We start from the raw sequence: 15,653 nt of genomic DNA, 5'->3' as shown, positions 1-15,653 counted from the left end.
TAGCTCCAGATGCGTGAAGCTGAGAAAGTCCTGCCCACGGGCGGAGCCAAGGGTGCTCTGGCACTGATGGAAAATCCCAGCTGCTCACCCAGACCATGACACAACTGATATCTGGAGCTCGGACGTTTGTCCGTTGTCCCTGCTAAGCCTGACTGTACACTGGATAGACTCGAGTTTTACAATGCAAAAAGCAGTGTTGCAGGCCAAAGAGTTTCGTGGTTCACACAGGAGAGTCCATCGCTGCAGCTATGGAGGAAATGTTAAATGCGTGGAAAATTCCGAAGAATAAAGTCCACGTTGTTTTGCGAGACAATGCCAGCAATGTAAAAAAGGCAATGGACCGGCTAGGTGTTGCAAGTTTGGAATGCTTCCCACACAAGGAGGTAAGCGCATCATCCTCATCTGCATCTGATGTCATCCCTAATCTTCCAGCCAAAGCAGACTTGAAAGTGTTTTTGATGAAATCCTGAAGGAAAACACTCAAATCCTGTTCCTCAGTTAGCCACGACAAGTGCACGCATTGAAGTGCAAACTTACCTTAGTGAGCCAACCATTCAACGCTCAGATAATCCACTGCTGTACTGACAAGTCAACAAACTTAGATTTCCCACTCTGGTTTCTACAGCAGCTAAATTTCTCTGTGCACCTACCACAAGTATTGAGAGCGAGAGACTCTTCAGTACAGCCTCCATTATCATTGATGAAAGGAGAAGCAGGCTGACAGCTGAGAAGGTTGAAATGTTGATCTTTCTGAAGAAGAACCTACCTCTCATGTTAGAGTGAGAAAAAAATTACAAATGCATTATTACAAGAATGTTGTTGGGGTTGGTTTTTTTTAGGGTTTGGAGAGGAATTGCTTTGTCTGCTATAATTGCACCTTTTGTCAGTACCAAAGGGGTTTTCGAATTTGCAAAGTTGCACTTTTATTTACTTGAATTTTACTTTAAATACTTCGACATTTAAAGCTCTGCATAAAGTTGCACTTTTATTTAGATGAATGTTACTTTAAATACTTCTAGATTTAAAGTTCTGTATAAGGTTTCACTTTTATTTACTTGAATTTTACTTTAAATACTTCTAGATTTAAAGTTCTGCATAATGTTGCGCACTTTCAGGATGGATGTTTTGATAGTGGTGACAGCTAAACAGTGCTAAAGTTTAAATGAAGAGATATGCATTGTTGAAGTGAGCAATATTTTGGGTGCAGTCTTTTTCTTGCATGCAAGTATAAGAGAATAGCTTTAGTGTGTTGTCTTTTTAAATTTGACTTTGAACTTATACAAAAACTGTTTAAAAAATAGATATATTGGATTCATATCGGTATCGGCAGATATCCAAATTTATGATATCGGTATCGGACATAAAAAAGTGGTATCGTGCCATCTCTAATTTATACACAAGCACTCATATATATTCAAATAATTTTTAAAAAGTGTTCATTTACCTGTTACTACCACACACCAAATCCAGTCGTTGGTACTTCCTGGCTTGTGTAGCCACTAAGTAACAAAAGCTCAACACTGCGCCTAGCATCCTGGAGCACTTCTGTTGTGTTTTTTATGTGTTCTAGAGTTTGTACGTCCTTCTGAGTTTGTACGCGTTTTAGAGTTTGCACGTGTGTTGGAGTTTGTACGTGTTTTGGAGTTTATACGTGTTTTGGAGTTTGTCTCTAGGGGCCACCGTAAATTTACTTTTATTTATTCACTCCACATAAAATGTAATAAATAAATCATATAATAGAAAAACCAACTATTTACATTTCAACTTTTGACTATTTAAAATTTCAGCTTTTTCCTTTCAAACTAATTTAAAGTGAAACAACACAAAACACTGCAAACCACAACACAATTAAATATAAATTAAAATGAGTCACGTGATGGAGCGTTTGGGAATGGCCGCGCCATAGAGAGTCTCTGACCCCCGTCGACCCTACATTAGTTTTAAAACAAGGTAAACGCTCCCAAATAATATATTTCCTCACTGCGGTGACTTGCTAGATCAGTGTCCTCGAACTTATTGAGAGACATGGCCACAGGAACTAAGAAGAAGAGCGTGCAAACCCGGATCTCCACGGTGGCAGCGGGGGAAAGTAATGCTAGCAGTGCCAAGGTTAGCCCTGCTAGCCAAGAAGAAGGGCCAAAGATGGATATAAGCGGCCTGTTTGCCGAAATGACTAAGCTTGGAACTATCCTAACTAGTGTTGCGGCCGATGTATCTCACATTAAGTCAGATATGGTGGAACTTAAAAACGCTATAAGTGCAATCCAAATACGGATGACCGAAGCTGAGGGCCGCATTTCAGATGTGGAACACAAAATGAGGAGCATAACAGAAGATAAAGGCAAAAACGCTAAAAAGCTTGAACAACTTTGGGCCCGAGTAGACGACCAGGAAAACAGAAACCGCAGAAAGAACGTTCGGCTTATCGGTCTGGAAGAGGGTCTGGAAAGTGGTGGCAGCATAAATGATTATGTGATGAAGATACTCGCGGATGGCCTAGGTCTACGAGGGGAGGAATATGAGCTGGAAAGATGCCACAGAAGTACAAGACCACGCCTGGGACCTGGTCAGCCACCTCGAATCGTGCTGGTGAAATTTCTCCGTTACACTGCACGACAAAAAGTTATCATGACCGCTAAACAGAAGAAAGGAATACTGTGGGAGAACTGTCGTTTGTCATTTTATGAAGATATGACCGCGGAGCGAGCGGCGCAGAGGAAGCTTTTCTCCCCAGTAATGAAGAAGCTATGGCAGCATCAGATAAAGCACACTCTGGCACATCCAGCAAAACTTCGATTAACATGGAAAGGCCAGCAGAAGAGCTTTGACAGCGTTGAGGAGGCAGAGAAATTCGTGCGTGAGAACTTTCAGGAAGTGGTGGAGTAAGGGGTTAATAAGCTAAATTACGTGCATGGGAGCGCATCGTTAATAATTTCATAAGACGGGGGCGGGCTCCCTGGGGTGTCGACGGGACAGGAGGAGGACAGCAGTTCACTGTCCACGGGACCATCACGGACCAGAGACAGTTTTGCCCACGGGGCTTTTGCGCTGTCATGTTCCTTTTTTGGACGGCGCTATTTCTTTTTTTATGTTCGTTGTTTTTTGTTTTTTGTTTTTTTGGTAGAGATTCTATAGGTGAGGTACTGTTCTTGTTTAAACTTATGTTCTGGTTCAAGCAGGGTTATCAGCACAGGTTAAATGGTTATGGGTTGGAAGATATAAGGCTTATAGATACCTTAACATGGCATAGTCATGGGGAATGTGGACGTTAATATTGTGTCATGGAATATAAATGGCTGTGGCACACCAGTCAAAAGAAAAAAAGTGCTTAGCTACTTCAAGTCTCATAATGCTGATATTGCATACATCCAGGAGACGCATTTTGCGAATGAAAATGAAGCATTGAAATTAAAAAGGGATTGGATTGGGAAAGTATTTCATAACTCAAGATCAAGCAAGAGTCGTGGTGTCATGGTACTCATTAATAAAAGACTAAACTTTGTATTATTGAAGGAAAGCCGGGATGAAGACGGGCGAGTGTTGGCTCTGCAGGCTCTCATTAATGGAGTTCAGGTTGTTCTGTGCAATATTTACGCCCCAAATAGGGATGAACCTAATTTTATGGATGAGGTTAACAAGATGCTAGGGAACATGAAGGGCCAGATCTTGTTAGGTGGAGACTTTAATAATGTGATGGATGAATATATTGATAGAAGTGCCATTAATGCAACTTCAAGTACTAAAACTGGGACAGCGATAGATGCTTTAAAAGAAGATCTCAGTGTGGTAGATATTTGGAGGCTTGTTCACCCTATGGAAAGAGAATACACCTTTTACTCTCATTCGCATAAGACATATTCCCGAATAGATTATTTTTTGATTTCTAAATCATGTGTCAATTTAGTAGTAAACTGTGACATTGGTGTGATTGCTTTAACAGATCACGCACCAGTAGAATTGCACATAAATCTAAATGTCGAAAAGAACAGAACGGGTAGGTGGAGACTAAACTCAAGCATATTGCAGGACGAAAAATTTGTATCAACCCTAAAAGAGGATATAAGATATTTTTTAGAGGTGAATGTTGGATCTACGGACAGGCTGGCTATTGTATGGGATGCTTTGAAGGCATTTATTCGTGGAAAGTGCATAGGCTATAGTTCTAAGAAAAATGGAGAAGATAAGGAAAAGATAAGAACTTTGGAGGAAAATATAAGTAAATTGGAAAAACAATTAGCAGGAAAATTTGATGATAATAAATTTAAAGAGATTTGCCAGCTTAAATATGATCTTCATAAAATTTATAACAAAAAAGCAGAGTATGCCCTCTTTCGTCTTAAAACTAATTTCTATGAGAATGGTGAAAAGACAGGCAGGCTATTAGCCAGACAACTTAAGCAAATGGACAATCAGAATGTTATTACGGCAGTTAAAAAGGATGATAAATTAGTTACATCTTCTTCAGAGATTAACACAATTTTTCAAATATTTTATCAAGATTTATACACGTCCGATAACAAAGTAAGTATGGATCTGCTGAGTCCATACTTTGATAAAATGAAAATACCAAAAATCTCACAAGAGGGTAGGGACAAATTGGAAACTCCACTAACTGAGGTAGAAGTAAAAGAAGCTATCCGTGCAATGAAATTTTTATCATTAGAGAAAAAATTACCAATAATCATCCCACAGATGTAATATTATCTACAGCTACTCTTAGTACCATTGATATTAAGTTAGACTCTTTTTCTCCAATTGATCTTTCTGAGTTAACTTCAATAATTACTTCCTCCAAACCATCAACGTGTCTTTTAGACCCCATTCCTACAAAACTGCTCAAAGAAGTCCTGCCATTAATTAATTCTTCGATCTTAAATATGATCAACCTATCTCTAATAATCGGCTATGTACCACAGGCCTTCAAGCTGGCTGTAGTTAAACCTTTACTCAAAAAGCCATCTCTAGACCCAGCAGTCTTAGCTAATTATAGGCCAATCTCCAACCTTCCTTTCATATCAAAAATCCTTGAAAGAGTAGTTGTCAAACAGCTAACAGATCATCTGCAGAGGAATGGTTTATTTGAAGAGTTTCAGTCAGGTTTCAGAGCTCAGCACAGCACAGAAACAGCTTTAGTGAAGGTTACAAATGATCTTCTTATGGCCTCTGACAGTGGACTCATCTCTGTGCTTGTCCTGCTAGACCTCAGTGCAGCGTTCGATACTGTTGATCATAATATCCTATTAGAGCGATTAGAACATGCTGTAGGTATTACAGGTACTGCACTGCAGTGGTTTGTATCATATCTATCTAATAGACTCCAATTCGTGCATGTAAATGGAGAGTCCTCTTCACACACTGAGGTTAATTATGGAGTTCCACAGGGTTCAGTGCTAGGACCAATTCTGTTTACATTATACATGCTTCCCTTAGGCAGCATCATTAGAAGACATAGCATACATTTTCACTGCTATGCAGATGACACCCAGCTCTATCTGTCCATGAAGCCAGATAACACACACCAATTAGTTAAACTGCAGGAATGTCTTAAAGACATAAAGACCTGGATGGCCGCTAACTTTCTGCTTCTTAATTCAGATAAAACTGAGGTTATTGTACTCGGCCCTGAAAATCTTAGAAATATGGTATCTAATCAGATTCTTACTCTGGATGGCATTACCTTGGCCTCCAGTAACGCGGTGAGGAACCTTGGAGTCATTTTTGACCAGGACATGTCCTTCAATGCACATATTAAACAAATATGTAAGACTGCTTTCTTCCATTTGCGCAACATCTCTAAAATTAGAAATATCCTGTCTCAGAGTGACGCTGAAAAACTAGTTCATGCATTTATTACTTCCAGGCTGGACTACTGTAATTCATTATTATCAGGATGTCCAAAAAACTCACTGAAAAGCCTTCAGCTAATCCAAAATGCTGCAGCAAGAGTCCTGACAGGGACTAGAAAGAGAGAGCATATTTCTCCTGTTTTGGCTTCCCTTCATTGGCTTCCTGTTAAATCCAGAATTGAATTCAAAATCCTGCTCCTCACATACAAGGTCTTAAATAATCAGGCCCCATCTTATCTTAATGACCTTGTAGTACCATATCACCCTATTAGAGCGCTCCGCTCTCGCTCTGCAGGCCTACTTGTTGTTCCTAGAGTATTTAAAAGTAGAATGGGAGGGAGAGCCTTCAGTTTTCAGGCCCCTCTTCTGTGGAACCAGCTTCCAGTTTGGATTCGGGAGACAGACACTATCTCTACTTTTAAGATTAGGCTTAAAACTTTCCTTTTTTCTAAAGCATATAGTTAGGGCTGGACCAGGTGACCCTGAATCCTCCCTTTGTTATGCTGCAATAGATGTAGGCTGCCGGGGGATTCCCATGATGCATTGAGTTTTTCCTTTCCAGTCACCTTTCTCACTCACTATGTATTAATAGACCTCTCTGCATTGAATCATATCTGTTATTAACCTCTGTCTCTCTTCCACAGCATGTCTTTATCCTGTCTTCCTTCTCTCACCCCAACCGGTCGCAGCAGATGGCCGCCCCTCCCTGAGCCTGGTTCTGCCGGAGGTTTCTTCCTGTTAAAAGGGAGTTTTTCCTTCCCACTGTCGCCAAAGTGCTTGCTCATAGGGGGTCATATGATTGTTGGGTTTTTCTCTGTATCTATGAAGCGCCTTGAGGCGACTTTTGTTGTGATTTGGCGCTATATAAATAAAATTGAATTGAATTGAATTGAATTGAAAGCTGGGAAGTCACCAGGAATAGATGGATTCCCAGCAGAATTTTACCATAAATTTATAGATTTGCTATGTCCTTTTCTAACTGAAGTATTACATGAAGCCTTTGAATTTGGACGACTCCCTGCAAGTTTTAATCAGGCAGTAATATCACTAATTCCAAAAGGTGACAAGGATTTAACTGATCCAGGTAATTACAGACCAATAAGTTTAATCAATGTGGATTGCAAAATTCTATCCAAAGTTTTAGCAACAAGGTTGGAGGTTGTGATACCACAAATTATTCATCAAGATCAAGTAGGGTTTATCAAGAATAGATCTGCTTCTGATAATATGAGGAGATTACTACACCTGCTGTGGCTGAATAGAAATAACACAAATCCTGTATTGGCTATATCTTTAGATGCACAGAAAGCTTTTGATAGGGTGGAGTGGAACTTTCTGTTCACAGCCCTGGAAAAGTTTGGAATAGGTGACAATTTTTGCAGATGGATTAGAACCATGTATTCTGGTCCAGAGGCAGCTGTATTTACAAATGGGGTACTTTCTCCTTTTTTTAGTATTTCCAGATCAACACGTCAAGGATGCAATTTAAGCCCATTGCTATTTATAATATTTTTAGAGCCATTAGCTATTCAAATCAGAGAAAATGCAGAGATTAAAGGTGTATTTGGGGGAGGCAGAGAACACAAATTATTCCTGTATGCAGATGATGTGCTGATATTAAACCAAGACCCAACTAATTCTATCACAAAACTATTAGAGGTGATTAATACATACTCAATGTTTTCGGGGTACAAAATTAATTGGCATAAATCAGAGGCGATGCCAGTTTCCCAGGCTTGCAGTCATAACTTAATATCGGGCTTTAACTTTAAGTGGGTGGACAAGGGAATGAAATATCTTGGAATTGAATTGGACCCCAATATTGAGGATATTATGGCTAACAGTATGGGAAAATTATTAAACAAGATCAATAAAAACTTGGGTAAATGGAGTAAACTAAATTTGACATTGTGGGGAAAAGTGAACACAGTTAAAATGGTTGTGGCACCGCTCATCAACTATTATACAGGAATGCTGCCTATGTGTATCCCGCGACGGATGTTGCAAAGCTACAATAATATGATAAAAGATTTTCTTTGGAAGGGTGGTAAACCCCGTATTAACATAAATCGACTGTCCCAATCTACACTGAACAAAAATATAAACGCAACACTTTTGTTTTTGCTCCCATTCCCCATGGGATGGACGTAGAGACCTAAAATTCATTCCAGATACACAATATAACCATCCCTCCCAAACAGTGGTCACAAATCAGTCCAAATGTGTGGTAGTGGGCACATCTGCTATATTGAGATAATCCATCCCACCTCACAGGTGTGCCACATCAGGATGCTGATCTGACATCATGAGTAGTGCACAGGTGTACCTCAGACTGCCCACAACAAAAGGCCACCCTGGAATGTGCAGTTTTTTGCGCTATTGGGGGTCTGGGGACCCAGAACCGGTCAGTATCTGGTGTGACCACCATTTGCCTCATGCAGTGCAACACATCGTTGCATGGAGTCTATCAGATTGTCAATTGTGGCCTGTGGAATGTTGGTCCACTCCACTTCAATGGCTGTGCGAGGTTGTTGGATATTCGTGGGAACTGGTACACGCTGTCGTATACGCCGGTCAAGCACATCCCGAACATGCTCAATGGGTGACATGTCCGGTGAGTATGCTGGCCATGCAAGAACTGGGACATTCTCAGCTGCCATCTGCCCTGAATAATGTGAACCATGATTCATCCGTGAAGCGCACACCTCTCCAACGTGCCAGACGCCATCGAATGTGAGCATTTGCCCACACAAGTCTGTTACGGCGACGAGCTGGAGTCAGGTCAAGACCCCGATGAGGACGACGGGCATGCAGTTGAGCGTCCCTGAGACGGTTTCTGACAGTTTGTGCAGAAATTGTTTGGTTGTGCAAACCAATTGTTCCAGCAGCTGTCTGGGTGGCTGGTCTCAGACGATCTTGGAGGTGAACCTGCTGGATGTGGAGGTCCTGGGCTGGTGTGGTTACACGAGGTCTGCGGTTGTGAGGCCGGTTGGATGTGCTGCCATATTCTCTGAAACGCCTGTGGAGACGGCTTATGGTTGAGAAATGAACATTCAATGCACGGGCGACAGATCTGGTTGACATTCCTGCTGTCAGCATGCCAATTGCACGCTCCCTCATTGCTTGTGGCATCTGTGGCATTTTGCTGTGAGACAAAACTGCACATTCCAGGGTGGCCTTTTGTTGTGGGCAGTCTGAGGTACACCTGTGCACTACTCATGATGTCAGATCAGCATCCTGATGTGGCACACCTGTGAGGTGGGATGGATTATCTCAATATAGCAGATGTGCCCACTACCACACATTTGGACTGATTTGTGACCACTGTTTGGGAGGGATGGTTATATTGTGTATCTGGAATGAATTTTAGGTCTCTACGTCCATCCCATGGGGAATGGGAGCAAAAACAAAAGTGTTGCGTTTATATTTTTGTTCAGTGTAAGAAAGAAGGGGGACTAGCCCTGCCCAATATAGAGTATTATAGTATCTCTTTTGAAATGGCTAGATTAGGCAAACATTGGGCAGGGAAAAATAATATAGACTGGATTTTAATAGAACAAGAGCTTGCATCTCCATTCACACCAATTGATATTTTATCACAAAAAGTGAATAATCACGGTAAGACGCAAAACCCTATTTTGAAATTTTCGAAAATGGTATGGTTGGAGGTGCATAAGAAATACAAACTTGTGCCATATGTACAGAAGTATGCCCCCTTGTGGTATAATCCTAAAATTAAAATTGGTAAGCAGACTGTTTACTGGACACAATGGCTGAGAAGAGGTATCAGAACTGTTAGTGACCTATTTGAAGGGGGTGTCTTCATGTCGTATGAGGATATTAAAAAAAAGTTTTGTTTAGAGGGTAACAGTCATTTCTGGAAGTATTTGCAAATAAGAAACTGTTTAAAAGGAGGAGTTACAATAACATGTGAAAGTAACTCGATAGAGAATTTCATGCTACTACCCCCATTTCTGTGCACAGCTGCGAAATGGTATAATATTTGCCCATGGATTAAAAACAATATAAATAAGAGCCTGAAAAAAGTATGGGAAAGGGATCTAGGGCGTACAATGGATGAAGATACATGGGATTCTATATTGTCGAACAATGGATTATACATTAGGGAAGCCAGGGGAAAATTTATTCAATACAAAATTCTTAACAGATACTATTATACTCCTTCAAGGCTGTATAGAATGGGGATTGGTAGAGATGACTTGTGTTGGAAATGCCAACAAGCCAAAGGTACTCTGATACATGCCCTCTGGGAATGCCCGCTGGTTTTTCCAGTTTGGAACACTGTACTGAATTATTTGCAGGGGTGGACACTTTGTAACCTACCCATCCATCCATCCATCCATCCATCTTCATCCGCTTATCCGAGGTCGGGTCGCGGGGGTAGCAGCCTAAGCAAAGAGGTCCAGACCTCCCTCTCCCCAGCCACCTCCTCCAGCTTGTCCGGGGGAATACCAAGGCGTTCCCAGGCCAGCCGAGAGATATAATCTCTCCAGCGTGTCCTGGGTCTGCCCCGGGGCCTCCTCCCGGTGGGACATGCCTGGAACACCTCGCCCAGGAGGCGCCCAGGGGGCATCCTTGCCAGATGCCCGAACCACCTCAGCTGGCTCCTTTCGATGTGGAGCAGCAGCTGCTCTACTCTGAGCCCCTCCCGGATGGCCGAACTTCTCACCCTATCTCTAAGGGAGAGGCCAGCCACCCTTCGGAGGAAGCTCATTTCCGCCGCTTGTATCCGCGATCTCGTTCTTTCGGTCACTACCCACAGCTCGTGGCCATAGGTGAGGGTAGGGACGTAGATCAACCGGTAAATTGAGAGCTTCGCTTTTACACTCAGCTCCCTCTTCACCACGACGGACCGGTGCAGCGTCCGCATTACTGCAGCCGCAGCCCCAATCCGTCTGTCGATCTCCAGCTCCCTTCTCCCATCACTCGCGAACAAGACCCCGAGATACTTGAACTCCTCCACTTGGGGCAGGAACTCATCCCCGACCCGGAGTGGGCACTCCACCCTTTTCCGGCTGAGAACCATGGCCTCAGATTTGGAGGTGCTGATCCTCATTCCCGCTGCGTTACACTCGGCTGCGAACCGCTCCAGTGCGAGCTGGAGGCCCTCACCCGATGAAGCCAACAGAACCACATCATCCGCAAAAATCAGAGATGAGATTCTGAGGCCACCAAAGCGAAAGCCCTCCGCCACTTGGCTGCGCCTAGAAATCCTGTCCATAAAAATTATGAACAGAACCGGAGACAAAGGGCAGCCCTGGCGGAGCCCATCACCCACCGGGAACGAGTCCGACTTATTGCCGGCAATGCGAACCAAGCTCTTGCAACTATGAGTCGGGGTCGGGTGCATTGTGAGCCGGGTGGCGGCCAGGAGCGGAGGCCCTGGCGGACCGACCCCCGGCTGCCAAGACTGGCAATAGGGACATGGAATGTCACCTCTCTGGTGGGGAAGGAGCCTGAGTTGGTGCGTGAGGTTGAGAGGTACCGGCTAGATATAGTTGGGCTCACCTCTATGCATTGTCTGGGCTCTGGAACCAGTCTCCTGGAGAGGGGCTGGACTCTGTCTCAGTCTGGAGTTGCCCCTGGTGAGAGGCGGCGGGCTGGGGTGGGTATTCTTATATCCCCTCGGCTTGCTGCCGGTACGTTGGGGTTTTTCCCGGTGGACGAGAGGGTTTGTTCCCTGCGCCTTAGGGTCGGGGAACGGGTCCTGACTGTCATCTGCGCTTATGCGCCGAGTGGCAGTTCGGAGTACCCAGCCTTCTTAGAGTCCCTGGGGGGGGTGCTGGAAGGTGCTCCACCTGGAGACTCTGTTGTCCTGCTGGGAGACTTCAATGCTCACGTGGGTAACGACAGCGAGACCTGGAGGGGCGTGATTGGGAGGAACGGCCTCCCTGATCTGAACCCGAGCGGTGCTTTGTTATTGGACTTCTGTGCTAATCACAGTTTGGCCATAACGAACACCCTGTTCGAACATAAGAGTGTCCATAAGTGCACGTGGCACCAGGATGCTCTAGGCCGTAGGTCGATGATCGATTTTGTAATCGTATCACCAGACCTGCGACCATATGTTCTGGACACTCGGGTAAAGAGAGGGGCTGAGCTGTCAACTGATCACCACCTGGTGGTGAGTTGGATCAGGTGGCGGGGGAGGACGCTGGACAGACCTGGTGCACCTAAACGCGTAGTGAGGGTGTGCTGGGAACGTCTAGCAGAGGCCCCAGTCCGCGAGATCTTCAACGCACACCTCCGGCAGAGCTTCAACAGCATCCCGAGGGAGACTGGGGACATTGAGTCCGAATGGACCATGTTCAGCGTCTCCATTGCCGAAGCTGCTGCATTGAGCTGCGGCCGCAAGGTGGTTGGTGCCTGCCGTGGTGGTAATCCCCGAACCAAATGGTGGACACCAGAGGTGAAGGGAGCCACCAGGCTGAAGAAGGAGGCCTATCGGGCTTGGTTAGCCTGTGGGACTCCGGAGGCAGCCGACAGGTATCGACAGGCCAAGCGGAATGCGGCTCGGGCAGTGGCTGAAGCAAAAACTCGGGTGTGGGAGGAGTTCGGAGAGGCCATGGAAAAAGACTTTCGGACTGCCTCGAAGAGATTCTGGCAAACCGTCAGGCGTCTCAGGAGGGGAAAGCGGTGCTCTACCTGCACTGTGTATAGTGCTGGCGGAGCGCTGTTGACGTCGACTGAGAAAATTGTCGGGCGGTGGAAGGAATACTTCGAGGACCTCCTTAATCCCACTGACACGTCTTCCGGGGAGGAAGCAGAGTATGGGGATGAGGGGTGTGACCCACCGATTTCCGGGGGCGAGGTCACTGAGGCAGTTAAACAACTCCTTGGTGGCAGAGCCCCTGGTGTCGATGAGGTCCGCCCCGAGTTCCTGAAGGCTCTGGACGTTGTAGGGCTGTCTTGGTTGACACGTCTCTGCAATGTTGCGTGGAGATCAGGGGCAGTACCTGTGGACTGGCAGACCGGGGTGGTGGTCCCCATCTTCAAGAAGGGGGACCGGAGGGTGTGTTCCAACTACAGGGGGATCACACTCCTCAGCCTCCCCGGGAAAGTCTATGCCAGGGTGCTGGAGAGGAGGGTTCGTCCGCTAGTCGAACCTCGGATACAGGAGGAACAATGCGGTTTTCGTCCTGGTCGCGGAAGAGCTTGTAACCTACCCAGATCACCTAAATTATGTTTACTAGGAGACAAAGGAGAGGTGCCGCAATTAAGTAAACACCAGTTTAGAGTGTTAAGTACTGCATTGGTAACTTGTGCCCGTGTCATTTTGGAACACTGGAAGGACTCTCATATTCCAACGCTTAAAATGTGGAAAGACAGAATGATTGGGAATGTTGCGTGCGAAAAGATGCTGGGAAAAATACATCATGTGACAGAAGCTGCGCTGGAACAGTGGGACAATTTTTGCACCTACATGTCTACCTGACTTGGACATTTGAGTTTAATACAACATATGTTAAAACCTCACTTGTTTTGTTTCGTTGTGTTTTTTTTTTTTTGTTGGTTTTTTATTTATTTATTTATTTTAGTTATTTATTTTGTTTGTTTGTTTTTGTTTGTTTGCTTCTTGCTTTTGGTTGTTGCATCTCTGTATTTGCTGTTATAAAATGCAAAATCTAATAAATACTTGAATTATAAAAAAAATAAATAAATTAAAATATGCAAAACAAAAGGAAGATGCACATTCTCTGTCATATAGACCTGCATGAATAAACTTTCTGAATCCTTTATCATCTGCATCTGAAAATAGTTGTGGATGATTACTATACCTTTCTAATGTGACGTTGTTGTCCCTGGCTCTCTTTCCCTCCTGCTCTGTTCCTGTGCTACTGCGAGTGTAATTACCGCCCCTACCCCCTCTTCCCAGTGCAAGCACAAGTTGGGGTCTGCTGGGGAACAGCTAGCGGGGCCTACGCTATCTTCGGCTGCACCAGCTACAGGGGCCTGGCTAGCTACGGGTGAATCAAGGGTGCAAAGCCGAGTAATCATGCTACTAGTGAGTTGGCTACGAGCTAAGCTAAGCTAGCGATACAGTAGAGAGACAGTGAGTGAATACTTTGGCTATAAATTAGGTAGTGAGTACACAGACAGTGTGCTTTGGATCAAGCACATGAAGATTATACTATGATAAAACTATGATGAACCCCTGTTCTCTGTTTGCCATCTGAGGCGTGGGGATGGGGGTGATGGTGCCTAGACCTGGGTATATAGAGTATATTTGGGGAGTGTGAGTGTGTGTACAGTGTTCATTTCTGTTTGTCTCCATGTTGAGTGAGTGCTGAGTATATGTATATATGTGCATGAGGGTGGGAATGCATGTTTGTGTCTGTGTTTGCCTGTTTGTCTATGTTTATGTGTCAGGTTGGGTCTTAGACTCTACCCATATGGAAAAGATATATATAAATCTTATAAAGTTTGTATCTGTCTTGTGTGAAACTTGTATGAAAAGCATACGTACTACAAGAAAAGGCTTTTGTGTTTCTGTTCAAGGAGTGAAACTATGGAACAAACTGAATATGGAATTAAAGCAATGTCCAAACATAAAACTGTTCAAAAAGAGTTATAAAAATATGATCTTCTCGATCTATAAAGAAAAGGAAAATATTTAAATTAAGTGAATGTCTCTATTTAAAAACAAACAAACAAAAAATTCATGATGTGATATTATAGTATATAGTATATCAGAAATCTGTTCACTATTTTTATTACAAATTATATCAGTAAGGAAGCTGACTAAATATTCACTGATAATTTATGGGACAGGGGTGGGATTAAATAAGTGTATACTTCTTCCCACTCCCTTTCAACATGTAAATTAATCAGAATGTTTTTTTGTATGTAATTTGTATAGTATATATATATTTTTTTCTCTCATTTCTTTTCTAAATGTACTTGTATATTGTTCACATGTTGAAATAAATTACCAATCAATCAATCAATCAATCATATAAGAGTGAAAACAGATATAAGATCCCTTGAAAAATTATATGATGAAACTTGTATGTTTTGGATACTAAAACAATATATGAAAGTGATGAGAAAGTGGCCACTTTCATGAGTAAAGCATATAAGTTTTTACTATTTCTTTTCCATATGGGTACCTCTCTGGGAATCTCAGGCCACACCAGATGTGAGGTTATCTCCCCATATAAATATGAGAAAGCTCCCAGTTTTCTGTGACCCCAAGGCTTGGAGAGGGGCTGCTGTGACTCGTTGGGGGTCGGATGAACGAGAAAAGACGAAAAGAAGAAAGTAAAAAGCGAGCATGAGGAGACAGAACAAAAAAGAGACTAAGGGAGAAGGCAAAATGACATGCTACAGTGGAGAATAGATAAGGAGTGGAGAAGAAATGCTCACTGCATCACAGACAGGAAGTCCTTTAAATAAACAAACAAACAAACAAAGAACTGTTTTATTTGTTGTTATCTATCATATGCTTGGCCCTTACTCTGAGTTTCTACCTCATTTCCCAGACTTTTAAAAAATCTGATTTAGTTCTCAGTTCAGATAAAATAATTATAGACACTATGAGTAAGAGCCAAACAGACGATCGATAACAACAAATAAAAGGCTAAGTCAGGTATTCAAATGAATTCAAACTCTGTCAGTGTCCTTAGTTTATTACTGATTGATTTAAATTAGAATATTCTTCCTGCAAACAGATTTCTATAAGACTGGAAGTTGAGGAGAAAAAGCTGAAGTTTAATGAAACACTCGTGTTTATGCTTACTTTTTTTTTTTTAAATGCTTACTTTTTTGGCTTTTAGCCTTTTTTGG

This window comes from Astatotilapia calliptera, chromosome 11 (genome assembly GCF_964374335.1).
Source record: "Astatotilapia calliptera chromosome 11, fAstCal68.1, whole genome shotgun sequence".
NCBI classification, from domain to species: domain Eukaryota; kingdom Metazoa; phylum Chordata; class Actinopteri; order Cichliformes; family Cichlidae; genus Astatotilapia; species Astatotilapia calliptera.
The sequence above is the reverse complement of the archived record's forward strand: the minus strand, read 5'-3'. Positions refer to the sequence as shown.